At 51.6% G+C, this 20,566-nt stretch overlaps 1 long non-coding RNA gene across 1 annotated transcript; it reads right to left on the bottom strand.

Annotated features, from left to right (window-relative positions):
* Positions 1–3,041: 3,041 nt before the first annotated feature.
* On the bottom strand, positions 3,042–3,553 carry LOC120244425. Its single transcript, XR_005531546.1, has 3 exons — positions 3,510–3,553; positions 3,254–3,340; positions 3,042–3,084 (listed from the first exon to the last, which is right to left on the bottom strand). It is a non-coding gene; the product is annotated as an uncharacterized LOC120244425 (long non-coding RNA).
* Between the last annotated feature and the right edge of the window lie 17,013 nt (positions 3,554–20,566).

The following is a 20,566-nucleotide window of genomic DNA, read 5'->3' as shown; positions in this document are numbered from 1 at the left end:
TTTTGCAAGTTCCCCTGGTATTTCTTTCCCATGGAACTTAGCACAATTGTGATTTAAACAATGGCTGGTTATAATTATTTGGTGAACATCCATCTTCCTCCCACACACCAGCTGGCTGTTAAGGTCTTGTTTACTGCCACTTCTCCCCTCTGTCTAGTACAAAGCATGGTACGCAGCAGTTGCTGGATAAATATCTGTTGAATGAGTGAATGACATCCCTACTGTCATAGGTACAATAACAGAGACAGGGCTGGTATTCAAGGGAGACTCCTGGAGGAGGTGGGTCTGAGCTAAATCTAAAGAGGAAACATAGGGGCGCCTGGGTGGCTTAGTCGGTTAAGCGTCCGACTTTTGCTTAGGTCATGATCTCACGGTTCGTGGGTTCGAGCCCCGTGTCGGGCTCTGTGCTGACTGCCAGCTCAGAGCCTGGAGCCTGTTTCAGTCTGTGACTCCCTCTCTCTCTGACCCTCCCCTGCTCACGCTGTCTCTCTCTCTCTCCTAGAAATAAATAAAACATTAAAAAAATTAAAAAAAAAAGAGGAAACATAATGTGGCCGGGCAAAAAGAAAAAGAAAAAGGGATGAAGTGTGGCGATTCCATGCAGAGAGGGCCTTACAAACAAGAGGACCTGAGATCAGGGAGTAGTGAGGGGTGAGGCTTGGTAGGAGATACAGGAGAGAGGGATATAACAGATAGATGCTGTCACAGACACCTGGGAGCCACGGAAGGTGTCTGACCGGGAAAGAGATGTCCCAGACTGTTTGAAAGCTACTTCTGGAAGCTGATGTGGAGGAACACATGGTAGGGATGGGTGTGTTGGTTGGGGGGCTGAGAAGACTCAAGCCCAGGGGGAAGAGAGCCAAGAACCGGAGCCTTTTCCAAGTGGGGGTGAGAGAGATGACGTCCCGGATATGCCCAGCCTCTTTGACATTGTAACAGAGGGCAGGGTGGTCCAGAGCAGAGGGACATGAAGCTGGGTGCCGGGCCCTCGCCTTTTCCTGTTCTCGTTTTACCTGTCAGCAGGTCAGGGGCCTGAGATTTGCCTGTCAGTGCCCAGAGCCCTGGGTTTTGTTCGAGCAGCCCAGGCAGGGGGGCAGTGGGCACCTGCATTGATGCCATGATGACGGGGCCCTTCTCCAGAAAGTGCCCATCTTCCGCCTGCCTTTGGGTGATGATCCAGTTGGCAGTGGCACAGAGAGAGGGCAGGTCCACAATGCTGGTTGTCATGGTCGAGTAGGTCAGGGCAAAGACACGGAACACATAGCTCGTGAGCCTGTCAGTGGGGGAGACAGGGCGGGCGATGACTGGGGATAGTGGCCAAGGGGATTCTAGGACGGGGGCATCTACACTAAGGGGGGGTCTGCACAATGGACCCCGCTGCTCCACACTGAGCCTTCCTTTGCTGCTCCCCAGGTCTGCAGCACGGACACTAAAACTCGCTCCGACATTCAGACACTGACTGTCTAATCAGGTGCTCTCAACAATAACCTTCAAGGAACACCCATCACCATCACCCCCAGAGTTACCCCCACACCGTCGACTCCCAGGTAACCTTCAGGGAATACCCAAGTAGCAATAGCTCTGGCCAGAAGGCTGCCTGCCCCGAGACCCTGCTGCACGGGTGCTCCTGGGGTCATCACGGCGCAGGCTGGTTCCTGAGCTTCATTCAGGACGGTGCTGGAAACACCAACGTCCTCGTCCTTACCAGGTGCTTCCCGGGTTTCCCTTCCTGGTGTGGTACGTGCCGTCTGCACTCCGGTGGGTCAGCATCCGGGTGTAACCTGGAGACACAGGTGGAGGAGGACTTTCAGGGAGATTAGGTACTTGGGTGTGGCTGTGAAGGGGAGTCAGTTATCAGACACAATCTGGGGGCCAAGGTATGGGTGTGACTTGGGGGTGCATCACATCTGGATGTGACCGTATGAGGGGACTGGTCTAGGTGTATCAGGAGGTGGCTGCAGGGCCCAGGTGTGACCGTGGGAGCCAGTGTGTTGTGTTTCCTGGGAGGAACCTGGGAAATCGCCCCATCGGGGGCCTCTGGGGAAAGGTTTGACTAGGAATTGCTCAGAGGGATTGTGGAAGGTGAAACCCAGGGAAAGGGGTAGCCTGGGGGCCACTACCTGGGACTTTCCTTGGAGGCTGTTTCTTGGCCCTAAACTAGGGGTGTCACTGTGTCTTTGTGGCTTAGGGGAGTCTACTCTTGGGTATAATCTTGGAGGGGTATCTCTTGGGTGCATTGAGAATGCTGCTACTTGAGTATTACCTGAAGGTTGCTTAGGGGCTTATGGTTTGGGTGTATCTTTGCAGGTGACAATGTCTGGGTGTTACCTGAGGGTAATTGTTGAGAGCACCTGGATGGAGAAGTGGCTTCTGAGCGTAGCTGGGAAGAGGGGTCAGTGCCCAAACTAACCTGAGGGTCTCTGTCTGGGCATAAACAGGCATGTGCATGACTGATTGTTACCTGGGACATTTGGACATAACCTGGGAAGGTGTAACGGGAAGGCCACCACCTGGGATTATTCCAGAGTTTTCTGCTTGGGGGTTCCCTAGGGGTGTAACCCAAGGCATGGTGCTGATTGAATGTAACCTAAGACAGTGGCTGGGTATAATCTGGAGGCTGCTGCTTTGGGGTAAACAGGGTGTCTATTGTCAGACTATAGCCTGGAAAAGGGGTCCAGATGAAGGAGTATTGTAGGGGGTCATTGTCTGGGGGGCACCTGAGGGACTTGGTACTGGGATATAATCTGGGAGGTGAGTCAGAGTGTGAATGTTCTTGCCTGGGAGAGTCCCAGGGGACTGCCCCCAACCCTGGAGGCACCCCAGCCACCCTCCCAGAGAGTCCCACTCTCATTGTGGTCCCAGGAGGGACCCCCCTCTCACCAATGATGATGTTCTTTACCACCTGGTCCCTGAGTTCCACTCCAACCTTGCCCCACTGGCCAGTGGCATCCAAAAAGCGGGTCAGGATGATCACAGGTGCCAAGGAGCTCAGCGTCTGCTCAGGGCAACCGGTCGGGACCCTCAGCAGCCGCTGTGTTTCTCTAGGTGTCAGGGTGCCCAGGATTGTCTCACCAAGGATGTCCCCTATCAGGTGGACAAAATCATCTCAGGAATGACCTAAGCCCCCATGGCTCCCTGATGACCCCACACGGGCACCCCAGCCCCTCCTCTCCCTGTGTCTGGGTGGGCCTGGGAGGACCCAGCTCCATGGTCCTCCACCCTCTCCCCCAGGAGGCATCTCTGTCCTAAGCACCTTGGACACTGACAAACACTTCTGCCTCTGTATTGGGCACCTTGTTCAAAAAGTCCTGTCTTGGCACCACTTCCGTCTGGGTCTGACCTGGGTTGAACAGACACAACCTTTTGTGACAAGCAGATTCTGGGGCTGGGAAGGTCAGGGTGTGCAGAGCCGGGAGGAGATTGGACTGCCCACCTGGCCGGACCCCCTCATTTCAGCCCCTCCCTCCTTCCTGGCATGTCCCCAGGATCCCATGCTCCCCCCCACAAACCTTGGGGGTTCAGGAAGATGCTATGGGATATTTGCTGTATCTGCCCTCCTGCCTGTGAGATACAATGATGAAGCAAGTTAAAAACAACAGCAACGAGAATAATAATGACAATCACAGTGACAGTAGGAAGAGACATTGGTTAGCTATGAAGAGCACAGACTCTGGATCCTAAATACCTGGGTTCAAATCCCAACCCTTCTGTGTCCCAGCTGTGTGGCTTTAGGCAAATTACTAACTCCTCTGTGCCTGAGTTTTCTCATTCATAAAAGGTTCCTACCTCATATGGTTGTTCTGATGGCTCAATGAGTTCCTAATCTTTTTTTTTTTAAGTTTATTTATTTTTGAGAGACAGAGTAGGAATCAGGGAAGGACAGAGAGAGAGAGGGAGATACAGAATCTGAAACAGGCTCCTGGCTCCCAGCTGTCAGCACAGAGTCCAACACAGGGCTTGAACCCATGAATGATGAGATTATGACCTGATTTGAAGTCGGATGCTTAACCACCTGAGCCACCCAGTTGTGAAATATAAACATAAATAATTTTTACGTGAAATATAATTTTCCCAGCTCTCTGGTTCTTCATGTGTGTGATGATTATCCCCATCTTGCAAATGAGGAAACGAAGGCTCAGAAAAGTTGAGTCAGTTGTCCAACGTCACACGGCAGAGACAAAGCTTGAACCCAAGTCTGACAACAAAGTCCCAAAGTGGGGGCTCTGTGACTGAATTTTCAAATCCATCCTTTTGTGCCTCACTCCGATCTGAGAGGCCTGATTATTTTTTAATAACATTTTTAGTGTTTATTTGTTTTTAAGAGAGAGAGACAGAGTGCAAGTGGGGGAGGGGCAGAGAGAGAGGGAGACACAGAATCCGAAGCAGCTCCAGGCCCTGAGCTGTCAGCACAGAGCCCGACGCGGGGCTTGAACTCACAAACTGTGAGAGCATGTCCTGAGCCGCAGTCAGGCGCTCAACCGACTGACCACCAGGCGCCCCTGAGGGGCCTGACTATTGGTCCAGCGCCCACCTGTCTGACCTGTGATCATAGCCTGGGCCCAGGGGAAGCCCCACTGTCTGCACCAGTAAGGAGGGATGGGAGCACCCATTACCTTGACCAGAAGTGTCCTCTTCACGTGGTCCTCGACCCCATAGCCCACAACCCTGACCTCCACGTCCACTTTGCCAGTCTCAAGTGGGAGAAGCACAAAGGGCACCGTCTTGGAAGAGGTGGGGGGCACGGTCACCACCTGGCGGGATGGGGCCTCTGGCTTTGACGCACTGCACAGTGCCTCCTTGTAGGGGAACTCCACGCGGACCTAGGGCGGAGGTGGGCAGTCAGGGTGTCCTGATGCTTGGGGAGGCCCAGGACGCTGGTCACAGTTCCCTCCCTGCCCCACCCTGAAAATCCTGAGTAGGTGACAGCACAGCATCGTGGTGCAGAGCATAGCCCTTGCCTGACACTCACGCACTGTGTGACCTCAGGAAAGCCCCTTAACCTCTTTGTGCCTCAATTTCCTCCCATCTAAATGAAAAGCAATGATAGCAGCCATTTGCTGGGATCACTGTGTGTTTTCTATGAGAAAAATACCTCAGAAGCTTTTCAGAAGGGCCACTACCTTGATGGCCCCTTCGAATAATGGACACACTCCACCCCTTTTATAAAACACACTGACAGATGGTTTGTGGGCAGAGCAGGGCACAGGCTTCACCTTGACCTGACGGCTCCTGAAATTGTACAGCACAGCTTGGATCTGGATCTGCTCATTCCTGACCATGGAGGAGGGCAACTTGAGATCCACAAAGAAGGATTTCATAACTGTCAGCTCGAAGGGATCTGAGATGCAGAGACCTACAGCCAAGGGCATATGTTGGCATTACTCAGAGGCCAGCTGTCCTGGGCTGAGCGGGGCCACCGTCCTCCCATCCCCTCAGCACCGGGCTTGTGGGGTCACCTTGTCCGGCCTTGAGACTGACAGCCACAAACTGCCACGTGGTGATGGAATCTGGCACAGTGACAAGGGTGCTGTAGGAGGAGAGGCTTCTGAAAGTGGCAAAGGTCAGGGAGTGAACATCAGTGAGTTTGTGCTGCCTGGGCAGAGCCTCTGCATTGGGAGGGTCACTGTCCAGGGGTCAGTGGGTTGCCCCACTGGAGACCATCATCACTAGAAGGTTATCTTTTGGGAGGGACCATGGGATTTGTATCGTCATACAGGGAGGTGCCTGTCATGGGACTTTACTGAGGGCTCAGTGTCACCACTGGGGACATTGGCTATGACTGACTCCCATTGGTGCATGGAAGGGCCAGTAACCAGATGCTGGCGTGGGGGCCGCGGTCCTACCCTGATTTACTCTTCGGCAGTGTAAACTTCTTCCAGAGCCAACTCTCAGGGAACAAGGTCCGGACAGGCTGGTCCTCCATGAAGATGTCACCAAAGTCCTCGTCTTCATCGGCTGCAGGGAGTGGATGTGGGGCAGTGTCTCTCCTACATGTCTGTCCCATGGCCCACCAGTGGGGTCCCCCCACCCCATCCCCTCACAGCCCACCCCATCCCCACTTCATGCCCCTCGAGCAAGCCCCAACCCCTGCCTCCTGCCATGACCTCCTCACATGTCCCCAAAAGCAGCTGCTCCTCCCGGGCCTCCCGTGTCAGGGTCTCAGACAGGTGGCAACAGCTCAGGAAAGCAGCAACGCAGGCTGGCCCATGGCGGACGTGCCGGGTCCTCTCCTCACACGCCAGCCCCACGGGGCTCTCCCGGAGCCCCGCCTCACAGCACTTTTGCTCCAGCTCTGTCTTGAACTTGTTCACTGCGGGCCAGAGTTAGAGGGACAGGGGAGGGGCTGAGCGGGACCAGAGGAAGCTGGAACCCATCCGCCTCAATGCCATGCACATCTGGCCTCGATTTAGCCATAGCCCTGGCAGATGCTGGTTCTAGCACTTTGCCTGTATCATCCCTCTGAAGCCTCACATTGAACCCATGTGGTGGGTTCTGATGAGGGAGCTAAGCAACAGAGAGGTTAATTCACTGGTGCAAGGTCACACAGCTCCCAAGCAGCAGAGCTGGGACTAAAATCCATGTTGCTGTAGCTGATGTTTCTCTTCTCCTTCATCCCCCTCCCCTCCTCCTCTTCCTTCTTCTTGACAGGGGTTGGTAATGCCATGTTTATGTATTAGAGACACCAATTCACATTTCTGATTTTCATCACGTATTTTTTAAAATTGATACGGCTCTGGGCGGCTCAGTAGGTTGAGCGTCTGACTTTGGCTCAGGTCATGAACTCATGATTTGTGAGTTCAAGCCCCACATTTGGCTTGCTACTGTCAGCCAGTCGGTGCAGAACCCACTTCAGATCCTCTATCCCCCTCTCTTTCTGCCCCTCCCCTGCTTGTGTTTGTTCTCTCTCTCAAAAAATAAATAAAACATTAAAAATTTTTAAAAAGAACCACAAAGTCATTAACATTAGAAAAATCTAATATTCATATGTTCCATGCTTCCAACACCACTCAGTGCTGCCTCCCATCTTCCTTGAACTGCAGCCTCAGAACTTCTTGTTCTGGTCAACACCTTGGCCTTGGGGATAGCAGGTTTGGTAGCTATTATCCACTGACACTCAGCACCCATCTCTTTTTTTGCCTATTGACCCTCTTTTTTTTTTTTTAATGTTTATTTCTTATTGAGAGACAGAGAGCACACAAGGGAGGAAGGAACAGAGAGAGAGGGAGACACAGAATCCGAAGCAGGCTCCAGGCTCCGAGCTGTCATCACAGAGCCTGATGTGGGGCTTGAACTCACAAACTCTGAGATCATGACCTTAACCAAAGCTGGACACTCAACCGACTGAGCCACCCAGCCGCCCCTGCCTATGTTCCCTCTTGTACCACAGAGCCTAGACATCTAGAAGCTATATTTTGCAGACTCTCTTGCTGCTAGGATTCTGGATGGGATTAGATTCTGCCACTGAGATGCTCTTGTGTAAGATTTGGAAGCTGGGAGGAGCGGAGACCATTTTCCCCACAGCAATGGTAGCTGATGGGTGGGTGCCAGTCTATGTGTGCTTCTGTTACGGGCACAATTCTCTACTTCATTATCTACCCACCAGCATCGCGAGAGATATTGCCAGTCGTTTTCCAGAGATTTCATGCATTGCAAGGACTGTGGTGAGGTGATGTTGGGTCCCAGCAAACAGCTTTTCAACCTCCACTGCTATAGTCCATCTATAGTTTTCGAAGTACCAAACTCCCATCATGAAATCCTTCCCTCTCTACTTGAAGTACCTAGAATGGGTTTCGTTTTCTGAATACAGTAGGTTAAGGAGCCAAGAGGGGCATGTCCAGCTTTAGCTCTGACCTGCATTCCTCTTGGTCTCCAGCCTCTTCAGGGAGCGGCGGTGGCGTCTGGCAATGGGGCTCTGAGGGCAGTGCCAGTCTGGGAGTCAGAGAGAAGAATGAGGGGGCCATTGTCAAGATCATTATCGACATCCTTTATATTTATTGAGTGCTTACTGAATGCCCAGCGCTTTCTATGCATCATTGCACTTAATCCCATAGTCTCCTCATATTCAATATTCACCACTTAAAAGCTGTGCAATCTTCAGCAAGTCACTTAACCTCTCCAGGCATTAATTTCTCCAGCCATGTAAAATGGTATGATCGTAATTCTGTCAATGGGATCATGCATATAAAAGTACTTAGCACAATGTCAAGCTTGTAGTAAACAGAAACTATTATTGATGTCACCATTTATAGCTGAAAAAAGACACTCCCAGTTGCCCCTAGCGTCACTCTCCACCCCCACCCCCAACTATGGCAACTAAACCTCCCTCTGTTACATATCACTCAGAATGAAGACTACATTTCCCAGCCTCCCTTGCAACTAGGTGGGGCTACATGACTGAGTTCCAGGAAATGAGATATGAGAAAGTATCTCCCCCTCCCATGTCCCTTCATACTCATGCCGGGCATGAGGTCCTAATGAGGTACCGTCTTAGAATGTAGCAGGGCAACAAGCTAGAAGGAGCTTGAGTCCCAGAATGACCTCAGAACAGTTAATGAGTGAGAAATGAACTTCTACCTTGTTTAAGCTACTGCTAGTTTGTATCTCTGATACACATGGCCAAACTTATGTCTTAACCAACACATAGTGAATTATTTCTATTATTATCTCCATTTTATAGATGGAGAAATTGAGCCTCCAAGAGGAAATATAACTGGTTTATGGTAAGTGGGTGGGTCCTAGAGTTTAGTCTGTCTGACAACAAATCTCATGTTCTTAGACAACACTGCCCACCCCTTCCCCACGACCTCCCTTCCCACACCTGAGCTTGCCAGGGTGTCCATCCCCGTGCTTATCTTCAGGTCCAATCCAGCATCTTTGAACACAGCAAGTCTGTCTTTCCCACTGCCTGCTGTACAGCCAATGTCATGTTCCTCCACCACATCCCAGACCTGGGGTTTAAGAGAAGAACCTGGATTTCATGGAAGGAACAATGGTACACTGTAATTGCTGGCTCAAATATAATTCTCATACCATCTCACATTTATTGAGCTCTTATTACCTTTCAATCTCTATGCTGTGCACTAGCTCTTTGAATACTTGCAACCATCAATGCATCCCATTTTACAGCTGAAGAAGCTGAGGTCCCAGTTAGAGCCTCCAGATAACCTCTTGGCCCAAAGTCCACACATTCTCACCTTCTTCTGTGTAAGCCTGTGTTTACTGTTCAAGACATAGACAGCTTTGTCCACAGCCACCAGTCCCACTGTGGCCTCAGCATCACCTGTCACCTTCACTTCCACCTGGCTGTTGGGCTCCAGAGGCTGGAAGGGTCCTTCATTCTTTAAGCCAACCTTTAACTGAGCCAGGAAAAAGAGAGACGTCAGGAAAAGGGGTCCATATGCTACCAAGGGGCTTCCCCAAGTCTAATTTGAAGTTTATGCTCTTTACGGGTCTGATGGAACATCAGGAACTTCACCAGGCCAATCCCAATGCCATACATTTACTTGCATAGGCTACATGCTCTACCTAGGTTGAGCTTTTTTTTTTTTTTTTAATTTCGGGGGGGGGGTGAGAGAGAGAGAGACAGCGTGAGCAGGGGAGGGTCAGAGAGAGGGAGACACAGAATCTGAAGCAGGCTCCAGGCTCTGAGCTCGCTATCAGCACAGAGCCCAACGCGGGGCTCGAACACACGAACCGTGAGATCATGACCTGAGTTGAAGTCAGACGCTCAACCGACTGAGCCACCCAGGCACCCCTAGGTTGAGCTTTTAAGGGCACATCCCATCTTCCTCTCCCCCGCCTCCAGACTCTATGTTTTATTATTTTTTTAAAATTTTCAATGTTTACTTATTTTTGAAGAAGAGAGAGACAGAGCATGATAAAGGGAGGGACAGAGAGAGAAGGAGACACAGAATCTGAAGCAGGCTCCAGGCTCTGAGCTGTCAGCACAGAGCCCGATGCGGGGCTTGACCCACGAGTAGTGAGATCATGACCCGAGTCGAAGCTGGACGCTTAACCAACTGAGCCCCCCAGGCACCCCTGTCTGTCTATGCTTTATGATGATGATGCACAACAAGGAATTTGGCTCACCGTCCCCATGCATCTGTCATTCACATCTATCCATATGGAGTCAGCCACCAGTTCGGGGTCCTGACCTTTTGCCATGGGCAGCAAATAGAAGGCCAGGATGCGGAAGGAGGGCAGCATCTCTGAAGTCACATCAATAATAGTTGATGTGTAGACACTGCCATGACTTCTTTGCTGATGTTTGGCATACACAATCTGGCCCTTACTCAGGACCTTGGAGACAAGGGAGGAATGAGAAAGATAAGGTCAACCTTTTCTTGAGGCTGGATGTCCCAGCTCACAAGGGAGACCCACGTTCCCTTTGCTTCAGCCCCTTAGTCTGAGGCTACCCCAGATGGACCCCGCTTTCATATTACTGTTCACAATTCCTCCAAACCAGCTATCCAGGGAGGTTCCAAGGAAGGAATTCCTTGGCCTAGGTTTTAGTCCAAGCCACTCACCAGAATGGTGAAGTGAGTGATCTGGTTCTTGGTTGCAGGATTCTGATGTCTTGTGTTAAGGCTCAGTTGGATGCTGCTGCCAACCTCTGTGCCCAACGTCTTTACCTCAATGTGCAGGAAGTTCCCAGACCCATCCTGAGTCAAGTAAGGCCATGCCGTCATCCTGGCTGAAGCCTGCTCTTCTGGCTGGAGAGGCTCATCGGTTTCTACCTGGGAATGTGATGGGCAAGTAAATTCCCAGCCTTTCTAGCTAACACAGCCCCTCTATCCCTGCTCCACTAGGCTGGTACCAGGATAGGGAGCTGCTCCAGATCTGCATCTGTGTTGATGGTCAAAGTGGCCACTCCACTGGCTGAGGTGTACACTTTATGGTTTTGGCATCGGACGAGGACGCTGGAGGCAGGGGACCCATCAGGATTTGAGACGAAGACCTGAGGTGGAATCTGGGGTGAGATGAAGGACAGACCTGGGGGTGGCCTGGCACAAGAGGTGGAGTACTGGGAATCTGATTTGGACAGGACTGCCTTGCATAACTGTACAAGTTGTGCACTGAACAACACCAGAGGCACCATTCATATTAGAGTCTTTGTGGATGATACCCCCTCAAGTCTTGCGGTGTGCAACCACACATGGTGGCCCTGGGTGTTGGTGTGCTGGGGGGTAAAGGTGGAGAGAATTGGAATGGAGAGATGTGTAGGGTTTGGGGAAAACTTCAGTAGGATTAGCATCAAAGGATGTCTTTAGTTTTCCTAATGTCCATCAGATGTCTAAAAATCACCCAAAACGAATGCATGTAAAAATAGCATGCTTGCTGTGCAAATGTAGCCTTGATATAATCCCCTGAGCACCACCTTCTAGGCTGACTGTGACCACTAACCACCCCCCCCACAAGGAAACTATGGAGACATCACAGTGCTTTGGGGGGACCTGAGTTGAGACTTGAGAAAGCCTTAGTCATGATGGATTCGTTCTCAAACATGAATTGTGGGCAGCAGGTGCGTCTGGTGTGGGTTTTTGTCTCATGAGAGGGGTCTGTTAGGGAAAGGGGGCCCTGAGTCCCTGGGTGGAGTAAAGTCAGACTCTGACCCTAAAGTGGAAGGGCATCCCCGGCTTGAAATACTGAGGTGTCCTGGTGAACTTGATGTTGTACGGGCTCCGGACGATCTTCACCCCGGAGGTCTCGGCCTGGACCATCTCACCCCCTGGAAAGACAGGGTGGCTGTGAGTCTACGGATGAGTGGCAGGGCTGCTGGTATGGGAGGCCCGTCTTTGTGAAGACAGGGGAAGACAAAGCACAGTCTCAGCTTTTTCCAGCCTTTCTGGCATTTTTGCATTTCTCTGGTGAGGAAACTGAGGCTGGGAGGTAGCCCATGGTCACATGGGTGGAATGTCCAGGCTGGGTAAGAACGGTGTCCTGACCTTAGCCAGCGGCTTGGGGAGAGGGTGGCACCTGAGGAGAACACGGTGACGTTGACAAAGATTGAGGCCCCAATGAAGTCTTCTTCTGGGCCTTGGAATGTGGACATCAGTGTGTCCTTCTGGAGGGAGACATGGCCCAGACCTTCAGAGATCTGCTCTCAGGGCAGGGGAGAAAAGAGGAGATGGTTTTTTTTTGGGGGGGGAATAAAGAAGAGTTGATGGAGGGCTAAGTTGGTAGAGAGAAGTCAAGACTCAGTTACCTCCACTCTCTGCAGGGAGCTCTGGATGGGCACCCGGCGGGAATCCAGCTTCACCCCGAAGATGGCCAGAGCATGTCCATCCACTGGCTTATTGAAAATGTACCTGGGGGGTGGAGGGTCATCCCACTGGCCCTGAAGCACCCACACAACCTCATGTAGTTGCAGAGATGGCCTGTATGACCGCATAAGGCTGCAGTGATGGTGGTAAATCTTTGGGAGGGGCAGAGGTGGCCTCTGGACACTTAGATGGTTTCACTGCCAATTCGCACAACCCTGGGAGGTGACGAGTGTGCCTGTGCAATCTCGTGGACCTTCAGAGATGGTATGAATCCATGAAACATGGTGCAATTCCATTAGGTGGGCAAGATGGCCCGTACAACCCCAGAGACCTAAGGGATGGTCTCTACTACCTACAAGTGGAAGACATGGTCTGCACAACCTCATGAAACAATGTATTTGTCCAAGAATATCTCATGCGTAGCAAAGAATACCATCCTTAAGTGCTACAGAAGTGCCCTGCTTCTGTACCCATTCAGTTTCTTGGTATTCCTGGTCTTCTGGCCAGGTTGGGGATACGGGGACTCACCGGGCCTGGATGTCCACGCCCAGAGCCTCATTGTTGAGGTAGAAGAAAGTCTTATTTGGCATCAGCTGGACCTCAAATGATGGGAGCACTGGGTGGAGTAAAACCAGTGGACACCCTCAGTACTTTGCTGTTTCCCCTTGCCCCCGTCTTGTCCACTCTTTCCTCAGTGACACTGGCAATCCCCAGTACCGGAACACATGGTCCCGTTCACCAGCATCCAGGTTAGGCCCTAGCGCACAGTAGCTGCACCATGAGACTTCCTTTCCATATCCAGTTCCCATTCCCTCCATGTCCCACCTCGCCCTGCCCATCACATCCTGCTCACCATACTCCCTGACATCAAAGGCCGCCTTGAACTTCTGCTTGGCTGCACTTTGGTAGCTGGCTTCGATGCTCCAGGTCCCAAGGCTGTGACACAGAGAGTTAGGAGAGATGGAGACTGAGAAGGAGAACCTCCATCCCTCCGTCCATAGGGCTCCGAGCAGGGCACCTGACAATTTCTGGGAGGTTAAAAGAGCTCACGAAGAAACCTTCCTTGGCCAGCAGATCCTGGGTGATCACGGTGATCCCCTCTGGGTTCTGTGGGGAGAAGGGGTGGGTGGTTCACCAGGCTGTCAGCACATGACATGACCTCAGTGTATGGGATCCACCTTCCCGTGAGGAGAGGCCACCTTGATGTCCAGGGTGAATGTCCTGGTCACAGGGTCCATCTTGTGGTCCACAGCAAACACTCGGTATTGAACTGGAAGAAGAGGGAAAACTCTGAGTGTTGGACAGAGTCCGGAAAGGGAGGTAGTCATCGGATCGTTTGCAGTCAGGGGACTTTGGATAGAGGGAGATCTTGGAGGTGGAACACCTCAGGCATTGCTCAGAAGACAGGGAGTGGGATCAGCATCTGCCTAGGCCAAGTGCCCCGGGGGCCGTACCCAAGTGCTCAGGGGTGTAGATAGTCTTGTCTGTCTGGATGAAGATGTAGCCAGCGTGGGGAGCCACCAGCACTATCTTCTCCATGAACGAAGAGCCCGAGGTGGGTGCCCAGCTTGCCCGGATGATGACATACTGCTGTCCTCCTTGTGGGGGGTATACCAGGCTCTCGGATATCTGGGGAGAGATGCCCACACTCCTCAGGCTCTGCTGAGGTCTCCAACCCTGGGAGGAAAGCCCTGGGCCAGATCTTGGAGAAATAATTGAATGGGTCCCGTTGCTACTGCACAAGGACTTCAGCCAAGAGAGGGATGCAATCCAGTCCAGGCCACCAGCAGAGGGCGCCTTTTATTAATTCCCACAGAGACATCATCAGAGCTAATCCCCGCCCTTCTTGGAGCCCAGACTCTGGGGACTTTGGATTTCTAACTGGACAGGACGTGAGAGGAGCAGTAAGTGTATCTAAACCCTGCATTGATTCCCCAGTGTCCCTCGTGGGGAGTCCCTCTAGAGTCTGCCCCTCTCCATCCTTGCTTCTGACCCAGAGCCTCCGTTTGCAGCCACCCATTCTGGCCTGTCACCTACCATCATGGATGCCTGATTCATAAAGTGGTTTTCCGGTGAGAGAATGAGCTGGCTCTTAGCCACCATTGTCTTCTTCTTGGGGAAGTCCCATACGGTGAGGTTCACCTCGAGGGTCCCGGTGAGGGGCTGCCTGGAGTCCGAGTGAGCCTGTACATGGATGTTCTCAGGGCTGCCGACCCGCAGGACTCGGGGGGTCACCAAGATGTACCTGTCAGTGGACACGCGCAGGGACATGGCGGGGACCCACGTGGGGAAAGCTGCAGCAGAGAGGCAGGGCCCCATGCAGGGAGTCATGCAGACAGCAGATATGCAGGCAGCCCCTGAGTGCCCTCAGCTTCCCGCACTCACAGTGGATCAGTATGGGCAAGAGGGGTCCCCAAGAGGAGCAGAAGCAACCCCACGGGCCAGGGGAAGTCCATGGTGGGGGGAGGCTGATGTGTGCAGCCACAGGCCACAGGCACCTGTCCTCTTCTCCTCCGCACCTCTGCTCTGTTTGCCTTGGCCTGGCCTGGCTGAGTTAATATCTAAACAGACGTGGGGAGGGAATCCCCGTAAATCCAATGGGAGAAGAAGAGGTTGCTCCTCCCTTTCCAGCCAAGGCTCCACGGAGGGCAGGGACAGCTGCACCAAGATGTATCCCAGGGCGCCTGGGGGGCTCAGTCAGTTAAGCATCTGACTTCGGCTCAGGTCATGATCTTGAGGTTCTTGGGTTCGAGCCCCAAGCTGGGCTCTGGGCTGACAGCTCAGAGCCTGGAGCCTGCTTCACATTCTGAGTCTCCCTCTCTCTCTGCCCCTCCCCCGCTTGCTCTCTGTCTCTCTCTCAAAAGTAAATAAACATTAAAAAAAATAAAAGAAGTATTCCAGCTCCCCACTTTGAGGCCTGAGTGGTGTGTGTGGGGGGGAGGATTGTCCTTTCCATGACCCATGAGATCTTATCTTAAAGCCTTTCCCTCTACCAGCAAGGAGCCCAGGCCTTGAGCGTTGGGAGGGTGGACTCAGAGCCTGCTTAGGATTGACTGTTAAGGGCAAGAAGAAACAAGATCGTCCCTGCCTCTGCCCTTGTGTAATTGTGAGTTGCTGGGGTAGCTGCTCAAACAGGGGCTGTACAGGCTTTATATCTTCATTTCCCGGGTCACAGGCATGAGCAGCCATGGCAGTTAGCCATCTGCCCCCAGGACCCACCATAAGGGAACCTTCTCAAAAGTGCACAGGTCAAATCCTCTCGCTGGGCTTCAGATCTTTCTGCACAATTACACTTGGTAAATTGTGGCCATTGTCCATTGTTCTTAAATCATGCCAAGCTCTCTGGGCTCCTTTTTCCAGAAGGCAAATTATACATATTGAACCAGGGACACAAACACATCATGCTTGAGGCATTCCTGGAAGAAGGCTTTCTCTGTCCCGAAATAATTTTCACTGCCCCTTTAATATGCCCTTTAAAGACGCTGGAGCCACTTTGTGGTCCTGCCTCTGACAAGCAGACGGGGGCTGCAGATAAGTTTGTCTGGTTCTTCATTTCTCAGCGAAGCCAATACTGCCAGCTTAGAGAGCCTGGGAAAGCCCAGATCTTCCACAAACAATGATCATAAATATACACTTATCTAACAAAGATGAGGTAAGTACTTACTATGAGCCCAGCCCCTTCTTAACATGCTGGGGACACAGCAGTGACCCAAATGCCTGCCGCTGTGGAGTGGACATTTACTGAGGACTTGCATTTCCTCCTTAAACTTCACAGCCTCTTGTTAATTAGGTTCAACCGTGCTGGCTTTCCAGACTCTACCTTTGCAGAGAGCTAGAAAACCAGATGTGTTAGAAACAAAGGAGGCAACATGGAATCTAATCATTTATTCCTCTGGCATTTATTGAGCACCTACTGTGTGCCAGGTGCTGTTCTGCATGCTTTGTGTACACTGGCAGAGGTCTCATATTTATGCTGAAGTGAGAATTACCACCTATTGTACAGATGGGGAAGCTGAGGCCTGGTGGAGGTAAGCAACTTTCTTCGGGTCAGGTGGGTGAGCCGTGAGGCTCTGGGTAATACTCTTGAGTCCATGGTCAACAATCTCTTATGAAGCAAAGAATCAACAGAATCAAATGAAGACTGGATCAGGAAAGCAGGTGAGACCTAATTTGGAAGGTTCTAGAACACTGGCATCCATTTGGGCTGGCGTATCCACTCCACTGCTGTTCCGTGCTCTCTGGAATCTCCACTGGTTCTGTTCAGCCCTCCCTCAGCTGGGCGTGAGCTCTCCCCTTTCACGTCTTTGCGCCCACACCACATGTCCCCATCTTCTCTCTGTCCCAGGGGCTCCTAGGTGTCCAGAGCAAGGGGTTGTGCAGAGGTGAAGGATGACAGGGACGCTATTCTCAGTCTCTCTCACCTGTCTGTCCAGTCTGGGCTCCCTGTTACCATAACAGTATCTGTCTCCTGAGTGGGAACTCTTATTTTATTTTATTTTATTTTATTTTATTTTATTTATTTATTTATTTTGAGAGAGGGAGCACAAGCAGGGTAGCAGGGGAGGGGCAGAGAGAGAGGGAGAGAGAGAGAGAGAGAGAGAGAGAGAGAACCCCAAGTAGGCTCTGCACTGCCAGCACAGAACCTGATGCAGGAGTTCGAACCCACGAACCATGAGATCATGACCTGAGCCGAAGCCAAGAGTCAGATGCTCAACCGCCTGAGTCACCGAGGTGCCCTCCAGAGTGGGAATCCTTGTCAGGTTAGCACATCTGAGGCTTTTGAAGCATTCTCAGGCCCGCAGCAACCTTGAGTTCCGGTTTTGACTGAGGTGGGGGGGAAGGGCTCAGGAAGGGAAACACTGCCCTGGGTACCAGTGAGCAGCAGAAAAGATGGAAAACACTTTGAAAATAAGTGCGGGGGTGGGGGTGGGGGTGGGGCGGGGCCTTCTGTGATACGCTTAGTCATCCAGTGAATGATGGATGATCGGATTGATGGAGGAGTTGAACAAACGGATGGAGGCAAAAGTGGGTGCTGGGTGAATGAGCTTGCATCTCATGAAGAATAGCATTTGCTCAGTACCTAATAAAATACATAAAATAAATCAGCACCATTTGCATGGCCAGCCTTGTTGTAGGCGCTGGGGACACAGCAGGGAACAGGACGGAAACCCCTTCCCCTGGGGTGTGGGCATTTACTGTAGCTGCGGGTCACCTGGACCGTCCCTTTGAGTCCTCTCAGCAATCTAAGGACCCCCCGACCCATTTTGCAGATGCAAAAATCTAGGCACCAGAAGGTGAAGTGTCCTGCCCGATATGGTGCAGCTAGGAAACTGGGGCACAGGGAGGTTAAGTGACTCGCCTTAGGTCACACAGCAAGTTAAGCGAACCTGTGTGAGAGGGAGCCGGAGAAGCGTTAAGGGTTGGTTTGGAGACCGGCTGTGGGTTACACCCAGGTCGCAGTTAATGGTCAAGTCCAATGTTAGCCACGGGAGGGCGCCAGCGAGCCTCCGGCCGCCCGAGGAGCGCTCGGCCCCCTCCCGCAGGAATGCGGGTGGTGGAGGGAGGGGACGTTGGCCGCGCGCCCGGAGCAGCTGCCGCTGCCGCTCGGATTCCGCCCGCCTTCCCCTCCCTGGGACCCGGGGTTTGCAGCAGGGAGGCCAGGGCGGGAGGGACGGCGTTGCAGGGAAGTGTGGCCTCCGTTTTCGCCCCCTCCTCCTCCAGGCTTCCAGCCCAGAGCTTCCCGGGAAAGGCCGGGCAGGATCCAGGAGGCAAGAAATAATACAAATACCAACATTTCAATGAACGGCTGTCATTTATGAAACACTTAAGTCCTGGCACTTAGCAGGGGCTCTCTCGCCAGCAACGCGTCCATTTCACAGATGAGGAAACCGATGCTCAGAAAGGTGGCGTTTCTCGCTCAGGTAGGAGGTGTCAGGAGCGTCTTAGTCCAGATAAAGCGGCCAGGACCCACTTTCTGTGTCAGCCTAGGCTCCTCCGCCAATTCTCGGTCTCGAGGGCTTCTTGGTCCCCAAGCCTTCTGGAACTGGCCTTGCCTCCCGATCCCTAAGGACTTGCACCAGATGCCTCTGTCCTCTGGTCCAAGGAGGTCTGGCTGGCAGTGAAAAATTTCAGGGGAAGCTTGTTGCTTGCTGGCGGGGGTGGGGTGGGGGTGGGGGTGGAGAATTCAGCAGTCGCATTTGGGGTTGATTACTGGGTCTGGAAGCTGTGATAGGCGCCCTAACAGCACTGACAGCCTGACCAGGGAAAACTGTCAGTGGAAAACCCCCAAAATAAGCAGCGAGGAGGGCCCAGGGAAACCACCTAACCCATCCAGGCTGGGGAATCAAAGAAGGCATCCTGGAGGAAGCCATATTTAGGCTGAGACCTGAAAGTCTGAAAGTCTCAGGAAAGTAAGAGTAATCTGGTGAAGGGTTAGGGGTGGGAGGCAGAAGAAGGTTTTGTTTCAAGGGGAGGGAACAGCTTATGCAAAGTCTGGGAAGGTACAGGGAACACGGTGATTTGGGGAGTCGTAAGAAAAGAGTCTTGAAATCCTTATTAGGCTACAGAGAGTCTCATTTTTTGTTTGTTTGTTTGTTTTTTAATTTTTTTTAGTTTATTTATTTATTTTGAGAGAGAGAGAGCATGAAAGCAAGTAGGGGAGGGGCAGAGAGAGAGAAGATCCCAAGCAGGCTCTGAGCTGTCAGCACAGAGCCTGATGTGAGGCTGGAGCTCATGAATTGCGAGATCATGACCTGAACTGAAATCAAGTCAGATGCTTAACCGACGAGCCACCCAGGCGCCCCAGACACGAATTCATTTTGATGCATTAATTTACACACCTATTCTTGCGTTTGTCAGGTATTTGGGTATCTATCATGTTCCACATACTTTAGTAGGGGCTGGGAATGTGGTCGAGCAGATGACAATCTCCTCCCCAGGGAGCTGGCATTCAAGTGGAGGGAGACAGGCAAGAAACATAACTTTTATGTATGTCAGGTGATGACAAATAAAGCAGGTTTGGGGGATAGAACGACAGGGTACTATCTTGTGGCCTCTCTGAGAAGGTGAAATCTGAGCACCTACATGAACTGAAGGAGGGAGCCATGTGGCTATCTGGGAAAAGCGTTCTAGGCAGATGGAACAGCATGTACAAAGGTCCTGAGGTAGGAATGTTCATGGAGCATTTAAGAAATAGTAAGGAGGTCAGTGTCTTCAGAAGGAAGCAGGTGAAAGGGAGAGAGTAGGAGATAATTTGAGATTATTAAGGATCAGAACATGTAGGAGGCCTTGTAGCTGTGGATTTTGAATCTAAGTAAGAGGAGGAACCATTGGAGAATTTTGAAAAGAAGAGCAACAATATCTTTCTGTTTTAACAGGATTAGTCTGGATAGGTCCTTTCTTACTCCGACCTGAAATCCAATGGTGACAGTGATAAAGAGGATGAATCATTCCATGACATAAAAATAAGGCCACGTTACATCACAGAAAAGTTGAAAAATAGGGATAAGTGCACTTCATATTACAGACCTCCTAATCTCCCTAATGTGTAAAGAGTTTCTAAGCATTAATAATAAAAATATAAATAATCCAGGGGCACCTGGGTAGCTCAGTAGGTTAAACGTCTGACTCTTGGATTCAGCTCAGGTTGTGATCTCACCATTCGTGAGTGCAAGCCCCACATAGGACTCTGTGCTGACAGTGCAAGGCCTGCTGGGAATCTCTCTCTCCTCCACCTCAAAAAAATATATAAACAGGGGTGCCTGGGTGGCTTGGTCGGTTAAGCGTCCGACTTTCGCTTAGGTCATGATCTTGCGGTTTGTGGGTTCGAGCCCCGCATTGGGCTCTGTGCTGACTGCCATCTCAGAGCCTGGAGCTTGTTTCGGTCTGTGACTCCCTCTCTCTCTGACCCTCCCTTGCTCACGCTGTTTCTCTCTCTCCTAGAAATAAATAAAAAAACATTAAAAAATTTTAAAAATACATATATAAACAGCCCAGTAGTTTTCCAGTAGAAAAACTTGAGCAACGTGCACCTGGGTGGCTCAGTTGGTTAAAATCTGACTTCAGCTCAGGTCACGATCTCACAGTTTGTGAGTCGAGCCCCGCGTCAGGCTCTGAGCTGTCAGCACAGAGCCTGGAGCCTGTTTTGGATTCTGTGTCTCCCTCTCTCTCTGCCCTTCCCCCACTCGCACTCTGTCTCTCAAAAATAAAAACGTTAAAAAAGTTAGAAAAACCCGAGCAAAATGTGTGATCGGGACATTCATGAAAAATGAAACACAGAAGGTTCTTTGACATATGAAAAGGCA

Source organism: Hyaena hyaena, unplaced genomic scaffold (assembly GCF_003009895.1).
Source record: "Hyaena hyaena isolate Hyena2069 unplaced genomic scaffold, ASM300989v1 scaffold_392, whole genome shotgun sequence".
NCBI classification, from domain to species: domain Eukaryota; kingdom Metazoa; phylum Chordata; class Mammalia; order Carnivora; family Hyaenidae; genus Hyaena; species Hyaena hyaena.
This window is presented reverse-complemented; position numbering and strand designations above follow the sequence as displayed.